At 38.8% G+C, this 18403-nt stretch overlaps 1 protein-coding gene and 1 long non-coding RNA gene across 3 annotated transcripts in view; one reads left to right on the top strand and one right to left on the bottom strand.

The window, feature by feature from the left end:
• SULF2 (sulfatase 2) overlaps positions 1-18403 on the bottom strand; it is a 280668-nt gene that overhangs the window by 186543 nt on the left and 75722 nt on the right. The window contains exon 3 of the mRNA XM_081867631.1: positions 11101-11210. The gene's annotated coding sequence lies outside the window, so the exon portion shown is untranslated. The remainder of the gene's footprint in view (positions 1-11100; positions 11211-18403) is intronic.
• LOC309345173 overlaps positions 1613-18403 on the top strand; it is a 31981-nt gene continuing 15190 nt past the window's right edge. The window contains exons 1-3 of one of the 2 annotated variants that reach the window (XR_014158053.1): positions 1613-5849; positions 7555-7628; positions 10336-11094. This is a non-coding gene — a long non-coding RNA (uncharacterized lncRNA). Of the gene's footprint in view, positions 5850-7554; positions 7629-10335; positions 11095-18403 lie in introns of those variants that run through there. The other variant, XR_014158052.1, reaches the window with a different exon arrangement.

Raw genomic sequence — 18403 nt, 5'->3', positions numbered from 1 at the left:
CTTTGCTTAAACTTATCTTCCTTGAGCCTGACTCCTCTTCCAATGCTTTGCTCCCTTCCTGAGAGGACAGGGCAAAATTAGATATGTGCTTAAATTTGTAGGAGGCAGATTTGTTGGCTATTTGCAGTTCAGTAGCGCAGCAGAGAGCTTGCGGGGGGGGGGGACCATGCATAACAAGGAACTCAAAATAACTTTAAAAAGGTTTTAATAACAAAAACAAAAACTCCTTTTACACTAAAGATAACAACAACAAAAACATGACCCAACCACCAACCCATCCCCCAGGGTGATGAGAGCACTAGGTGCTGCTCTTTATATACTCTACCCAATTGCTGACACAGCTTGATTAACACAACCTAGCAGCACCTGCTATGTTTCACAGCTGTAAGACTGGGTCTCGTTATTTGCCCTGGCCCTTAAAGACATACACAACTTGTGAAACAATAATGAACCTTCACATTTTAAAGTGACCATTCAACAAGATTATGTATTTAGAAATGTGACTGCATGCCCATCTTTTAAAGGTCCATGTCCTCACGTTTCCTTCCCAAAACAGACAGGTGCATTCCCCAGCATTAATTTTTAGGCAGCTTAAGGTAAGACTGTGCATCTGTGTTTGTCAAAGGAAACTTGGGAAGAACCTCTGAGATAACATACTGTGGTATCGTGTCATAGAAAGTTAAAACTGCTCTAGAGATTACAAGAGTGAATAAAACCACTTAAGATGTTAATGGCCTACTGCTTTCCTGAGCTTGTACTTTTCTTCTTCTACTCCAACTTTCGCCATCTACATCTATAATCATGCCTTCCTTGTTTTGGTTTTGAAGAATCTATACGTTAGAACTCAGCAAGCAATACTCTCAACTGAAAGATAACCTTTAATAAGTTGATTTGCATATACATATATTAGCAAATTCTTTCCTTTATATATTTTATAGCCTATACTGCATTTGTACACTTAAAGCAACAAACCAAAAATATTAAAATAACTCAATAACATTAGCTAAACAGACTGAGCACTTCCAGACTATCACTCCTTTCAGGTGTGTTTCAATCACATATCTGCACATTCAGGTTGCACAATTATAGTTGATTCAGATGTCTTAGGCAACAAACCCACTTTCCCAAAAGAAATGACTTTTTGCCATAAGGAAAGTGATGAAAATGCATGGGAAAGTATGGGATAACAGTTGCTTTGCTGCAACATCATCTAATATCCCCATAAACAAATCAGAATGAATTCTCATTAAACAGCCAATGTTGTCTAATCTCCCTCCAAACAAATCAGGATGAATGCTCAATAAACAGGTCATTTGGAAGCACCCTTGAACTTGCAAGCTCCGTTAATCAAATCATGATTTGCTAATTGAGTTACACTACCACCCTAGCATGCCAGGAATTGAAGTAGGATAATCTTTTCTGTATAAGAGCAGGATAGGGCAGATGGATAATTAATGCATCAATTTCCTCAAAGCGTTTTTATCCCCTTGGCTCTCATGGACACTTTGAATGTTTAAGCAAAGTTCTTTTCCTACACACCCACCTGCAAAAGGAGAGAAAGACTCTCAAAAGGGGTACCTTAAAAAAAACACCACCCCACCTTACTGGCCTCACAAAAGAAACCCACAACAAAATGCATTGCATGCAAAGGCCAGGGGAATATTGGAAGGGGCAGCAGTAAAGGTAATTTACTTGTGCATTTAATTTTTTTACAAAATCTGTAGATAAAGGAGGAGAGGACTGAAAAGAAAAGGGGGGAAGTGGGGGGAGCACAGGACTGTATAAGAATGAGACTGGCAATTCTGCTTTGTTCCTGATGGGGATTATAAAAAGCACCTTGAACATACTGTGGCAAGGAACAGCAGCATCCGATGAAGCAGCACTGGGATGTGACCTGAATAAATTACAAGCCTGCAGACTAGGACTGAGATCTAGTTGACTTTGTGCCAGCAGTTCAGAAGCAATGGAGCCAATCCACATGAGAGTTTGCTTTGCACTAGGTGAGGCTTGCCCCACCCCCAAATAGGCTCTGGGCAGCTGGGGAAATATGCTTTAAGTGTATGGTGTGTACACAGTCTGTGTAAAAGCAGATGGTGTTCTGGGTTTCAGTAATTTCAAAAATTTCTTATATGCTATTCTGAGATGAGAGAAGAGATCATAGTTCTCTGCTAATGCAAAAGATGTTGGCACGTTTAAAGGATGCAGGTTACATCTAGGGTGCAATTCAACGTAGTGCTCTTCCAATAGTTTCATCTGTGCAAGCAATGATGCTACCCTCCTTCCCTCTGCACACTGTTCTGAGGGTTCTCAACCCCCTCAGAGCCTATTTGGGGGGGGGGCATGGAGAGGGAGAAGAGTTATCCCCTTAAAATGCAAATTCATTGCAGTAAGGACTTGTCATTTTTTGCTCAGGAAATTCATTAAAGCACCCTGCATACTGATTATAAACCAGTTAAAGGGCATTATGTTGGAGAGCTAGGAAAAAACTTTGACCCTGGACAGTATTAAGCCAGAGGAACAGTTGACCTGATTTGAACCAACCAGAATAGGTTGCTTGCTTGCTTCCTAAAGTACAAACCGCAGCTGTTGTATTGCCTGGGACTCGAGGGGTATCATTTCTATTACTCTCAACAGCTAAGTAACATTCAAATCAACTTCTCAGAGCATAAGCCTATTAAGAGCTCTTGAAAGTTGCACAATTAGCATTTTAAAAGGAGAACAATTATCTGGTATATCACAAAGTGTGCTTTGCTCTATGGAGCGAGCTGATGGTCCTTACTAGTGTTATGACTAGACTTTTAGTATTCACAGATTCTCCAGTTCTCAGAACAAGATGGTTTATAGCCTCCATTATACTTTTCTTATGGAGAAGAATTAGCCTGGGATCACAAAGTAACCTTTTAAAGGTTAATAGTCACCAGAAATAAATGTTAAGCATATTTTCCCTATTCCTGATAGATATTATTCAATTAATCTGAAACAAAAAAGTCATGCTTTAGTTCAGGTACATGCTTAGAGTACCGAATAGCTTCCTTCTAGTTGGATTAAAATATTTCCCGAAATAAAGAAACCTGGGTATTTTGTCTGGAACATATCTGGCAGAAAATCTGGAAAAGCTAGAGGGGCATGAGAATGTGTTTCCTTACTATTCTATTCCATATTGAACTTTGACTTCACATCAGAGCCTAAAACCACCAGCTTACTAATTAGTATGAAATATCAAGGAGAAATAAAGTTTGGTTCATATTTTAATGTGAACTTTGCTGATCCCAGACTTATATCAATAGGATTTTGTACCGCTCTGAAGTTCTGCAGTTTCAGTGTTAAAATCCCTCAGCATGCTTGATGGGGAAAATGAGTGTACAAAATTCTACACTGAAAAATTCAAATAAATCAATAAAATTATGTTGTAGCCAATGTAGTGCTTATAAGAAAAACACTGGGACCTAATTTGAATAGTAAAGTACTTTGTATATGGTGGGCGGGGCTTGTGTGTTATGTTTCGGAATCAGCCCCTCCCTTCAATGTGTCTTCCGTTAAGAATGTCAGTTAAGAGGGACGAACTGCCTCTTCTTGCTTCTTGCCTCAGACTTGCCTCATGTTGTTTTATTTAGTTTCTTTCATCATGTTATTTTGTTACAGTTTTCTCTCAGTTTATTACTGAAGCTTGTTCACATTTACGTGAGCCACTTATTTTTCTCAAAGAAAAAGAAAGTCTGCTGAAGAATGGTGGAATATCCTAAACTTGGGTGTGTGGGAGGATATTCCCAGTTTGCCAAGAGGAGTGATTTTGTTAATCACCCCCTACCTCCACAGCAGTGCTCACTTAAAATCATTAGCAATATGCTTGTTCTGCTGCAAAATGTTTTTGTACACAAGAATGCATAAGCTGTTTGCTGGTTAGGTTATTGCACAATAGATTGCACAATCTGTTGTGTAATGAGTTTCCACTAGCACAACTGTTGTGTTGGTTTCCTCTGTTGCATTCAGCTATCACCTGTGGCTCCTAGAAGCTGTCAGCATGCAACAGCAGCCACCCCTCAGGAACAGCTTTGACTGGACAGCTAAAGCAGGTGAGGGTAGACAGTGGGTATCAAACCCTCAGTGAGTTAGGGACTTCCCCTGCATGCAAAGACAGGCTACAATGGATTGAATGGACAAGACTAATAGTGGGTCCAATGGTCAAGAAGATGGTTTCTGCACATGCTGTAGAAGGAAGTGAGGGGCAGATGGGGCTAGTCAACCTGGGAAGGTAGTCCACCTGGGACAGGCTTCCTCAACCTCACCCCTCCAGATGTTTTTGGCCTACAACTCCCATGATCCCTAGCTAGCAGGACCAGTGGTCAGGGATGCTGGGAATTGTAGTCTCAAAACATCTGGAGGGTCGAAGTTGAGGAAGCCTGACCTAGGAGATACAAAACTCTGATCCTAAACCTCCACTGCCTTGTGGGTATACTCATTTGTGAGAAATGCTCACCCCAAGGGAAAATCCATTATCTGCTACCATGCGGGATATCTTCGGGAGAAGAGAAGGCTAAGGAGCAAACCCTACACAAATCCAGAGTAGAGTCCCTAAGACAGTTGGTTGGAGACTTGTACACCTCCTTGCAGCAACTCTTGCAGCCAAGCTAGTGACAAATGCATTGCTCTGCTTTCCTTTGGACCACATCAGCAAGGCTGAGAGGGGAGGCGGTCTTGTTGTCTGGGCAGCCCAGGAGCCTCCATACACACTGCCCAGGCTTGCACCCCAGAGAGGTCACTTCAGTGCTGCTAGTGCAGCAAAAGCAATGAGGGAGGCAGTAGTTACTGGTCTCTGCAGCCACAGCAGGCACTGTGATTCTTCTGTGGTCTGACTACACCCCAGGAGGTATACTCGATTGTCTCAAGACAGACAGATGCAAACAAAGACCTCATATTTATGAGAACACAATAGATTTTCAGTAAGTCAGGAAGGTCAAGGTTCCAGCAATTTCCTTTACCTTTTCATGGACTCCAAATTGGCAAAAGGAAAAACACAACGTATGCTATGGTATGGGTGTGTGCTATATGGTCACAACCAGGAGAACTTTGCTCTTCAAGGGGACATATCTGAACTGCTGCATCTTAATGGATTTTTGCTTGGATTTTGCCAGTTTATATTAGTCACAACACAGGTACTCCATGTCAAATTTCACCAAGATGGGTCCAATTATTTTTATTTCATAATAATAGAACACTTTTTGACCAGGCTTCTGCTTTAATATCCAGCACTCCCCATCCTGTTTAATCAGACCTACGGTATATCAAAGAAAGGAAGACCTGCAAGTACTACATATTTTTCAACCAGATTTGAACATTGCAGAAGAAGCAACGTTGTCCATAAGCAGGAGCCACAGGTATAGGACACAGCAACTTTGAAAACCTGGAAGAAGGCAGCAGTAGCTTGTAATGTATGGTTTCCCCAATGTTTTCGATGAAGCAACCAGAAAAAAAAGACAAAGTCTGCAGCAAAACCTTTTAAATAGAAATAATTTACCATAGCCTTCTCAGGGAGTGCAGTATATTCTTACGTCCATGGAGTTAAAGCAACAGACAAGCAAAATTGTGGGATGATGCATGAGGTTTACAATTTTTTGGTACACTGCCATCTTATCTACAAGAACTGCAGCTGGTGCAGGACAAGGAAAAAAGGGACCATCTCCCTAGAAGATTAATAGTTTGCTGCATGGAAGAACAAAGTGTAGATAAACATAAATAAACATGCATTGAACACCGTCTGCTGCGTATGAGCTAAATCATTCTGCCAAAGGGAAATAAAGAAAAGCTACTTTAACATTTAGAGCAGGGCAAGACAGCATGGATAAGCTCAGGTAAGCAGAGTTTACAGGCGAAAAAAATCCCCAGCATTAACACCTGAATACATTTTCTGACATGGTGTACTTTATTAAAGATGCTTTCCAGCCACTGAAATCCAATAGTTTAATTGCACTAGGAAGCTGATGAAGATAAAAATGTTAATTCTTAGGAGCATGCTTTATCAAAGGATGTAAAATGCAATCTGAAAGACACTGATGTATTAACATTCAAACAGCATCATTAATGTAATTAATTCTCGTTCTAAATCTCCTCTTTTGTTACTAAAGTCCTGTGAGATAAGCAGGGTTTATTTAAGCCTGTACACGTACACACACACACACACACACACACACACACTTCTAAAGATAACAGAAAACAGATTTATACAGATGGGAAACCTTCAATTTCTAACCATTGTTCTTTGTTAACAAGTGTGGCATTGACTTCTGATTAAGCCAGAGTTTCTCCAAATAACTTGACTTGTTTCACTAATTTGAAATTCATTCTTTTTATAACACATACCATTAAATATAATTTTTTTTAAACACTTTACAATAAGAATTCAATAAAAAAACATATGAACAACATCCAATTACCTCAAAAACTGGATAGAAATGCTACTGTTCATCACAAATAAAACTGAGCAGTGTACAAAATTGGGAATGTGTTTCAGAGGGTGGGTGCTAACACCAAGAAGGCCTGTTATTGCTTTGTCACAAGTGGTATTATGGAATGATCAGCAAGATTTCCTCAAAGATCATATGACTGGCCTGGCCTGGGCTGTACTGGAGAAGGTATCCTGGTCCCAAGTTGTTTAGGACTAAGTATCAATAAAATAATCTCAAACTTGGCTTGGTAGCTAATAGGCGGCCAGCGCAGAACTTTCCACACTGGTGTGATTATGTGCAAATCTGGTTGCCTCAGTAGCTGCATTTTATGCTGTTTGCAACTACCGAATCAGGCACAGGAATAGAGCCAATGGCAGTGCATTAATGTAGTCTAATTGGGAGGTTACCAATGCATGAATCACCATGGCAAGACTATGCTGTCTAGGAATGATCCTAGTTGGCACACCAACACAAATAAATTATGGGCATCCCAAGACACTGACATCACCAGGGATTCTAATGACAGTTCATCTAGGATTACCCCCAAAGTATGCTATTTCGAATGCAGTGTGACCGCATCTAGAGCTGATACACAATCTAATTCCCAGACTTGGGAATTAGCCATCCATCTTGTCAAGATTCAATCACAGTTTATCATCCTTCATCCAACCCATGGCAGTATCCAGGCACCAGTTTAGGAAAGGCAAAACCTCTCCTGATTCAAATATTACAAAGAAACAAAGATGCGTATCAACTGGATATTAGCTCACAAAACTGGATGTTCCCCACCCCTGATTTAAAGGTTTAAAGTTCATCACCAACATATATATTCCTCTGTTTCTCATCCCTTGGTCACTCGCAACTGACTCCATCAATATGTTTGAGAGCACAGGAAGTAATATGAAAGTTCTGTAAACAGTATGGATCTGTGTGGATCATTGACTCATGCAAATTACAAAGGAATACAATCATTAAGTGATGACAATGCACCTATGAACCAGCTTCAAAAGTACCCTGTTGAATTATGCACATTTCAGTAAATACAAATAAGAAATAAGATGCAACAGAATTGGAGTAAAAATTAACAAAATACTGGTGTCTATTTGCTTAGTTTGCAGTGGATGCTTGATAGATGCACTTAAGATTTACCGAATGACTACTAGACTTTATAGTTCTCTGGTGGAGGTAGGGGAATGCCTTTTAATCAGTCTGCAGTTAATTGGTTTTCATTGACTTCTTTTATCCAAGTTGCCTGGAATGATATATGATTGCGATATATGATATATGCATGCAAAACTTTTAAAGTTCCAACAATCTTCTTTTCAGTTTTCCTGATATTCACAAGAATGCAAAAATGTGCCCTATTTAAATATTATTGCAATGCACAATGAAATCTGGTTAACTATATAGATTTATTCTTTCTGAATTTCAGCATAATTCTATAAGTATTAATACATAAGCATTTAAATATATATGCATGGTTATATGTATTTTAAATGTGTCAGTTACTTTAGGAAACTTGCAGTCTGTAGGCTTACATTATACATATACACATTATATGCAACAATTGTTCATATTTTTAGAAGTAGTAGTACAAAAGCCCAAACCCCTCACTTCCAATCTTCTAATTCCAAGATGGGAATTAGAAAAAAAATAAATCAGTTTGGATGCACTCAACATTGAAATTATCAGAAAATTCCATCCATACTGCTTATTCGATCATGATTGGTTTGCACTCACCACCATTTCTCGAAGCTTGGTGTAACTCCTGATCATTAAAGGCCATTAATTTATGTCCCTATTGCCAACCATTGAGTGTCATGCTGTGTAAAGGCCCAGGGCATTTCCAATAATCTACAAGTTTGTTATGCAAAATATGTTATCATATTTTCCACACTATGGAGAAAGTTTATTGAAACTTATAAGCGAACACCCCAATAAATGCAATCAATCGATCAAAATAATATAAAACTGCAAAATCGTGAAATACCTATAAATCAGACTGGATAGTACAAGACAGAGGAGAAGATGGGTAGTATTGTAGGTATTGCAAAAGATGTCAGGGATAGGGCAGGATGGAGTGCACAAGAAAGAAGGGAATGTGCTTATGGATGCATTTTTGTAGGCTTGTCTGTATGGGCACGGGCATGTTGAAAATGATAATAATGGATGGATGACCAACCATTGCATAGGCACTACAACGAACACAGATAACTAGGTTTGTGACACTGCTGGAAAGATGGGAATGCAGACTTGGTCAGGGCAATGAGTTAGGTCAGCACACCTGCTTGCGTTTCATGCTGTGCTACTGCTTGCTCTCCAGCTCAGTGTTCTACACTAGAGGCAAAAGTGCTCCAAAGCTCTTGGAGTTCCATAATACACACGAACAGGGTTGGCAGCACCTCATTTCAAAGCCCTGACTTCTATTACACTAGGGGGGGAAAGTTGACCTACAATAGTTTTATAGGTCTGAGGCATATGAAGCACCAAAATAGGACTTTGCACACGGCCCCCATTTCTTTTAATCCAGCTTTCTTTAATCATAGCTTCAAGGGCATACGGAGGTCTAAATAGACTTGATTTTGAAGCACAGATAAGCACCCTATTCCTTTTTGCCCTTGGAGTTAGAGAAGCACAAATTATGCAAGTACAAGTAGGATTGCAACTGACACAGCAACCCAAAAACACAATATCTATGATTATAAAAATAAAAAATGATGTAGATCATCCAAAGAGGATGTGTGTGAAGCTTTCGTTTTTTTTCCTAAAACATTGTACTAAACTTGACCTCTGTAAAAAAAGAATAAGAGGTTGCACATCTTGTGCAAAAACCAAAAGGGGATCTGGCAGGCCATTTTATTTATTTATCCTTGCAGCATATTGGGAGCATCATTTTAGAACTCCAACACATGACAGGAAGCATCTGCCTGGCTGCCCAGATACAATACTCCTTAGGCAGAGGAAACAGGGATAGGATGCTGCCCTATACAAAGTCAAAGTGTTTGTCCATTTAGCTTGGCATTGTCTAGCTGACTGTAGCTCTCCAGGGTCTCAGGAAGATGGCATCTTTCGCATCATCCTACTACTTCATCTCTATAACTGAATACATGAGGGACAGAAAATGGGATCTTTTGCTTCTGAAGCTTGTAATCTACCAGAGCTATAGTTCCTAATTAAGCTAAGTAGGCCAACAAGGTTCCATGTGGGTCTGCCTTTGAAGGTGGTTCAGAAACAGCAACATGTACACAGTGTGGCTGAACATAAGAAGAACCTGGTTCAGGCCAATGGCCCATCTACAATAGTCCAGCATCCTGTTCCCACAGTGAACAATCAGATGCTTTCTCAAGGGTCTAATATTAGGCTCAGCCAAGGAGCATGACTCATTTTTGGAGATGCTTTTTTGTTACTGGAAGAAATGTACACTCTAGGCTAAATCCTGTTTAAGAGAAAAGCTGTGGTTGGAACAGAGGCAAACATGACAGATCTTCACTTGGTGCAGTGCCACATAAATGTTCATCTAATAAAGTGGAAAGAACACAATATGGAAACTATGTTTTAGAAAACTACATCCTCAATCCAGAAGGACTTTAGTGAGAGTAAGTCTAATTGGCACGCTTATTAGTTTATTTCCGGGATCTAAGTGGTAGCTGATTCACACTACAATGAGTCATGGAATTACCGTAGAATTTTCTCTATTCATGACCAAGGTCTGAGGTAAACTGAAGATGTCACGGACAGAACTAGCATTTCCAACTGAACGTTCTTGTTATATGTCTTCCATACAGAAAACAGCCTCAGCCCAAGCTCTTTTCTTGCTGTAAGTGTTCTAGGATTATTTGCCTTCACCCTCTGAAATAACATTAACTGGCAGTCTTTTAATTGCTTTTACCAGGGTCAGCTGAAGATACATTAACACTGAAGATACATTAATGTGAGAGGTCAGAGGGAACATACATGAAAGGTGACTACTGAAGCCAAGAAGCTAGGATGATACTGAGCAACAGAGCAAACTAGGTCATTTGACTCGTGACTTGTGTATTTGGATGCTAACTGTATTTGCTTAACAGTTCATTTCTTCAGAGAATGCAAAATCTGGCTCTTTAAGGCCATGAAACATGGTAACATCATTTGTATGTAAGTTAGATTCAAAAAGAAATACTGCAAATGCAGTATTAAATACCAATTTACACATTTAACAAGCACCATTGGAAGCATTTGCATGCAGTAATAGATCACCTTCTTAATAATAATAATATTTCTTATACCTTGCCCATCTGACTGGGTTGCCCCAGCCATTCTGGGTGGCTTCCAACAAGAATACAAACAAAACAAACAAATCAAATATTAACAGCTTCCTGAAACAGGGCTGCCTTTAGATGTCTACAAAAAATTATATAGTTGACTCTGTGACATCTCTTTGACATTGCAAAATGTGAGATTAGATCACATCTATTTTTTACTTGTTGACACACTCTTCAATTTTCATTCTTTAACTGATTCCATTTGTGTGTGTGTGTGTGTGCATGCAAGTAACATGAGGTACAGCAGGTGAAAAGCATTGCAAAAGCATCTTTATACAGATTTTGCCTTTTGTTTCCTATCAATTAAAGTTCATGTAATCCTGCATTAAACATGAGCAACTCATTTAAAGACTTACCCTCAATTCATTCCTAAGGAAGTGAATAGTCTGTAATGGACATACAAGCAGGGAAAGGCAACAGATTTTTTCCAAGGTGTCTGAATAGGTATGGATGAAAAGTGCAGAACCTGAATAAAGCAAGGAAGAGAGATTACATTTACACGTGCCTGAAAAGTTAGAGAGAAGTAATATCACTGGCATTATCCCAACCTCTCTCTCCCTGCCTCTTCCATATTGCAGATTCACATCCCTTCTCAATGCATTAAATTTTTTGCTTAAAATGCATATAGGGTGTGCATTTTAGAGAACGAAGACAGTGAGTTGCATATATATATATATATATATATATATATATGAATGAATATAAATACATTCTAACACACTTTCTCGAAAGTGGCCAACTAGATGCTTCTAGAATATCTCATGGAATGTTCAGAGGCAATAAACCTGGCAATAATGTGATGGAGCAAAAAACAGAGGTTGTCTTCTATTTTACCTACTTATCTGTTTACTGAAGGCATCCAATATACATAATCCATCTATTAATTATGTAGTAGGTTCCTTTGTTTGTCCCAAACCTACCACCATATTGTACCGCTAGGCGCTTTTGCATTTGAAACAAAATAGAATAACATCAATGGCAGACCTTGATGTCTCATACTTCAGTGGGGCCTGTGCAATGTCAAAATGTGGCACCCTCCCCCTACCTTTTGCCTTCCATTGGATGTCATAGCTGCAGTGCCCCAGAAGCTCTGCACCTGGTGCGACGACACCAGTTGCGCTCCCCTAGATCCAACTTTGATAACATCTCCACTACTCACTCTCTCCTTGCCATTGATAAGCCACTATCATCATGTTCCTCTTTAGGCTTAATGTTTTCTAATTTAAGAAACTCCAGCCTCTCGAACCTTCCTCCATATGGATAATGCTCCACCTCATTAGTCAATCTCTTTCATTTGAGTTGCAGAAGTAGGAAAGCCAAATGGATGTATTTTAGTTATCTATACAAGCTTTTTGATTGTTTTCCATCTGTCTCCCTATGCCCCCTTTCAGATTATGATGAAATATACTTCATACTTAGGGTATCCTAATATTTCTGCTGAGCTATGTAGTTGCCAGAGCATAATTTCAATACGGCTTTTGAAAAACCAAAATGAAAAAGCAGGTATCATTAAAATGTCAAACTTGGCAGCAGGAAGGTCAGCACTTCTGTCTTGCAGATGAGCCCCATATTAATCCAGATAATCAGAGCAACACTGTGAGTCCTTCTAAGGGTAAAAACTGGCACTTGTCCACCTTGTCTCCGTGGAAATGTAGTCTTGTTTAATATCTCTTTACAAAATGTAAAGAAGCTCTGAAATTTACAAAGGTAATCTTGTTTTATTTCATGCATATCACTGAGCATGCCCAGAGCTATGCTAGTCAGCTACAGCCACTCAGGAATCTTAAATATATTGCTGAGATTGCTTTCTTCTTTTCTGGTACCATTTTCCCAAAGAGTAAAAGAAGTGCAGTAGCCATTTATCTCTGCATATAAATCTCAAAAGATTTATTATATGAAGAGTCATTGCAAATTGCCTGTCGAAATTGCGTTCGTGATGAACAAGAACGACACTAAATTTTGCAGCTTGATTAAATCTCTCAGATAACATAGTAATGAATGCAAAACTCTGTCACTAAAATAAATGTGGGTGTTCTTCTCTCAAAAGTAATATGTATTTATTTCATTTGTTTATTTGAACCAGGGGTGGAGCGAATCAGTGATTATGTGCTTCAGTTCCTTTATTTCACTGGGTACTAGACAGCTTCATACTGACACCATCTTGTAATGAAGATGCATTGTAATTGCCCAGCATTTGACGGATGTGCATAGGTATCCTTGCTCTGCTTTGTGTGTGTGTGTGTGTGCCCAGGGGTGAAATATGGCCATGCCACACCCCCTTAGTATCACCACTTACAGGGCCTGCTTCATACCCCAAATGTTTTTGCTTCACTGGAATGTGTTCTTGAATTCCTATGCCTCTTGTCTCTCTGCATAGAAACTAGCTTAGTGAACAAAGGTAAAATGTACCTTCGTAGCTCTGCCCATTTACCTGAATTTGAACCTGACCTAGAGGATACCAACTTGGAAGTGACCCCATCCCAGGAGGCACTTTGCTGAGGGCCCCCTCAAACAGTCCTCACATATCTGGTTCACCACAAGTAAATGGAATTCCAGGTCAAAGATAAATAATATGATGCCAGAGGGGGCTGCTCAGTGATTATTGACTATGTATATTAGAAAGTACTATGCTCCGGTTAAAAAAAAAAGGCAGCACCCATCCACCAGGAGAGACAATAACACATTCACAAACTGGAGGAAGGGAATGCAGGGCTAATGCAAATTTGCTAACAAATATACAGAAATTTCAGTGATAATACACAGAAATGTGGACCCTGCAACCAATTTCACTCAATTGAATAAAATATCAGACTATTACAAATGTCCTGCACTGCAGCTTGCCACATAGAATTACAGTGGTACCTTGGGTTAAGAACTTAATTCGTTCTGGAGGTCCGTTCTTAACCTGAAACTGTTCTTAACCTGAGGTACCACTTTAGCTAATGGGGCCTCCCACTGCCGCCGCACCAATGCCACACGATTTCTGTTCTCATTCTGAAGCAAAGTTCTTTTTTTTTTTTTTTATAATAATTTTTATTGATTTTACAACATAAAGAAAAAACAAAACAAACATAATGCGACTTCCCCAAACCTCCCCTTCACTGCATCCAAATTTCAAAATTTTTAGCAATTCTTCATCCCATTTTTATATTTAATTCTCTTTAAAAAGAGTTTCTGCTTTATAAATTTCGATTTATAGCTGTAATTCTTAGTGTCCAATCCCCTGACATCTTAACATTCCGAAATTTTACAACAATTTTTAAGATAGATTTTAAATTTTTTCCAGTCCTCCTCCACTGTCTCTTTCTTCTGGTCACGGATTCTGCCGGTCATCTCTGCCAGTCCCATAAATTCAGTCACCTTGGTCTGCCATTCTTCCAGAGTAGGTAGTTCTTTAGTCTTCCAATACTTCGCCAAAAGGATTCTTGCTGCTGTTGTTGCGTACATAAAAAAGGTCCTATCTTTCTTTGGTACCAATTGGCCGACCATGCCCAAGAGAAAAGCCTCCGGTTTCTTTACAAATGTCCACTTAAGGATTTTCTTAATTTCATTATAGATCATTTCCCAGTAGGCCTTAATCTTTGGGCAGGTCCACCAAAGGTGATAAAAAGTTCCTTCACATTCATTACACTTCCAGCAATTGTTATTGGGCAAATGATATATCTTTGCAAGCTTGACTGGGGTCATGTACCACCTATAGATCATTTTCATTATGTTCTCTTTCAGGGCACTACATGCCGTAAATTTAATACCTGTGGTCCATAACTGCTCCCAGTCAGCAAACATAATATCATGACCAATATCTTGTGCCCACTTAATCATAGCTGATTTAACCGTTTCATCTTGTGTGTTCCATTTTAGCAGCAGATTATACATTCTAGACAGATTCTTAGTATTGGGTTCTAGCAATTCTGTTTCTAACTTTGACCTCTCCTTCTGAAATCCTAGTTTTCTGTCCTGCTTAAAAGTTTCATTAATCTGGTAATAATGTAACCAGTCTCGGACTTTAGGTTTCAATTTCTCAAAACTCTGTAGTTTCAGCTTTTCACCATCATATTCTACAATTTCACAATATTTTGGCCAGTCTGTATCCATGTTCAATCTTTTTACCGCCTTAGCTTCCATTGGTGACAGCCACCTGGGGGTTTTACTTTCAAACAAATCTTTATATCGATTCCATACATTATACAATGCTTTCCTGATAATATGATTTTTAAAATTTCTATGTACCTTTACCTTGTCATACCATAAATATGCATGCCAACCAAAACTATTATCATAACCTTCCAAGTCCAGAATGTCTGTATTCTCAAGAAGTAGCCATGGTTTCAGCCAGCAAAAAGCTGCTGCTTCATAATAAAGTTTTAAGTCCGGCAGGGCAAAGCCCCCTCTATCCTTTGCATCAGTCAAAATCTTAAATTTAATTCTGGGTTTTTTGCCCTGCCAGACAAATTTAGATATATCTTTCTGCCACTTCTTGAAACAGTCCATCTTATCTAAAATTTGCAATGTCTGGAACAAAAACAACAATCTCGGCAATACATTCATCTTGATTACAGCAATTCGGCCTAACAAGGAAAGTCTCAGTCTTGACCATATATCGAAATCTTTCTTCACTTCAGCCCAGCATTTCTCATAATTATCTTTAAATAAATTCACATTCTTAGATGTTAAGTTCACCCCCAGATATTTTACCTTTTTAGTAATTTCCAAACCAGTTTCTCTTTGAAAACTATCTTTTTCCCCCACCGTGAGATTTTTTTCCAACACCTTTGTCTTGTGTTTATTCAATTTAAAACCTGCTACCTGACCAAATATTTCAATAAGTTCCAAAACTCTTTTTGTACTAGTTTCTGGCTGTTGTAGTGTCAAAACTAGGTCATCTGCAAATGCTCTTAGCTTATAATGTTTAGTTCCGACCTGTATACCTTTAACCAGCTGGTCTCTTCTAATCATGTTAAGGAAAACCTCCAGTACCGATATAAACAATAGAGGGGAAATTGGGCATCCCTGTCGTGTCCCTTTCTCTATTGGAATTTCATCCATAACCATACCATTTACAATAAGTTTGGCCTTTTGCTCAGAATAAATTGCACTTATACCATTTTCAAAGTTCTTGCCTACCCCCATTCCTTGGAGATTCCTCTTCATAAAGCTCCAACAAATATTGTCAAAGGCTTTCTCTGCATCCACAAAAATCAAAACAGCTTTTCTATTTATGTCAGTTTCCAAAAGTTCTAGAATATCTATAATATTCCTCACATTGTCTGACAAATGCCTGCCTGGTAGAAAGCCTGTTTGGTCCCTGTGAATCTCCTCTAACAGCACTTTTTTGAATCTTTTTGCTAAAATGTCTGCAAAAATTTTATAATCCACGTTCAAAAGTGATATAGGGCGGTAATTCTTGACTTGATGTTTCTCAGTTTCTGTCTTTGGTATAAGTGAGATGAATGCTTCCTTCCACGATTCGGGAGCCTTTTTCCCCTCCAAAATTTGATTGCAGACTTCTTTCAATGGTTGTATTAACCAATCCTTCAATACTTTATAATATCTCGCAGTTAATCCATCTGGTCCTGGTGATTTTCCCAGCTTCATATCCTGGATGGCACTCTCTATTTCTTGATCTGTAATTTTCTCGTTTAAACTCCTTCTGTTGTTTTCAGAGATTTTTGATAGTCCGTATTTTCCAATAAATTCTTCTATCTCCTGTTCATTTTTTGGCCCTTGTTTATATAATTTCTTAAAGAAACTTTGAAAACAATTACTTATCTCATTTGGTTTATTAATAAACTTCCCATCTACTTCGAGTGATGTCACTGTATTCAATTTTTGTCTCTTTTTCAGTTGCCAAGACAGTAGCTTCCCACATTTATCTGCAGATTCAAAAGTCTTTTGTCTCATTTGTTTAATTTTCCATTCTATTTCCTGGTTCGTCAATTCCATATATTGTGTTTGATAGAATTTTATTTCTCTTAATATCTCCTGGGATTTAGGCTTAGATCTCAATTTCTTCTCCCCTTCTTTTATTAGATTCCAAATTTTCTCTTTCTTCTCATTCTGCTTTTTCCTCTTTATTGAATTCTGTTGTATTAGGAAGCCACGCATCACGGCTTTACTTGCGTCCCAAATGATTCTTTTTTCTGTGTCTGATCTCAAATTGATCTCGAAGTAGTCTTTAAGTGTTTCTTGGGCCTTTTTGCAAATTTCCCCATCTCCAAAGAGAGTGTCATTCATTCTCCATCTAAAGGTTCCAGCTGTTGTCAGTTTCATTTCCATCTTGACAGCATTGTGGTCAGAGCAGGTCTTTGGGCAGATTTCTGTTTTTTTAACCTTTGATGCCAGATTACTAGAAATCCATATTTGATCAATTCTAGTCCATGTCATTTTTGCTTCAGAGAAGAAAGTCCCCTCCCTTTCCAGAGGGTTCCTAGTTCTCCAAATATCGATCAGATCCATAGTGTCAGTCAGGTCAAAAAGCAAAGTTCTTAACCCGAGGTACTATTTCTGGGTTAGCAGAGTCTGTAACCTGAAGCATCTGTAACCTGAGGTACGACTGTATCTTCCTCCCCCTGCACAATGTTCTGGGGGTTTTCCCAACCCCCTCCCCAAACCAATTTCAGGGGGTACATATGGGAAAGAAGAGGAGAAACCCCATTTCTCAAGCAGAAGCCCTTTTTAGGTGAATTTCGCCCACTAATCTTTATTGATGAGATTACAAGTATGTTTATATTGTTTTATGCATGTTTTAAAACATTCCTACAGATGCCTTCCTCAAGCAAGGGCCCTCCATGCAACTCATACTAGGGGTGGAGAAGCAGGAGAAGAAAATTCATTGTGCTTTCCCATCCCAACCTACATATTTAGTCTGTATGTAAATAAGGCTGAACTTGACAGATTTTTGCCATCCATGGTTAAGGTATCATTCAGATTTATTATCTGTGAATCACCTTTCTGAGATTAAAAACCCAGTAGCAATTAATTTGTCATCTTCTGAAATATTTGGCAAGAAGCTACTCCTGTCTAACAAGCAGCCATGAAATTCATATTCAGAACCTCTCTCTGGGAAATTAATCCTCAGCAATAAATTGCCTTTACTATGGAGAACAATTATTACATTCATGCTCCATTTATGACATGTGGCCAAACTGATAACTCATCTATGATAATATTCTCTCTCTTTCACACTAACACACACCCCTGCCTTCATGGCCAAGAATGCTAGCCTCTTTACATTCTTGGGAGCTACTTATGATAGTGTTCTGGGGGCCAGAAGTACATTTATGGTTGCCTTAGAAGTTTCCAGACTCCATAATAAAGCTGTTTTTGTGTAGCAGCAAGAATTTCACAGTACTGTAGTGCACATCCTCAGGTATAGCATTAGCATTCAAATACAAACATTTATATGTTATCTACACATTACATATAAAATGCAAGAGAGAGATGGGGCATTAAAGTGTGAAAATATATTCCTACAACCTAAATGCATCTTTCATTTCAAGCTGTGGGTAAACATACTGGATTCAAATTTGACAGTCACCAGGGACCAGATAAAATCACTCTAGTGGCTAGATTTGGCATTTCAGTAGGTCATCCCTGACCTAGTTTATTTCCTATTGTTGTTAAATGTTGATAATTCTTATACCTTTGCAAAATTTATAA

Source organism: Podarcis erhardii (genome assembly GCF_964252035.2).
Source record: "Podarcis erhardii genome assembly, chromosome: 6".
Classification (NCBI taxonomy): Eukaryota; Metazoa; Chordata; class Lepidosauria; order Squamata; family Lacertidae; genus Podarcis; species Podarcis erhardii.
Note: the sequence above shows the minus strand (reverse complement) of the source record. Positions and strands in the feature narration are given on the sequence as shown.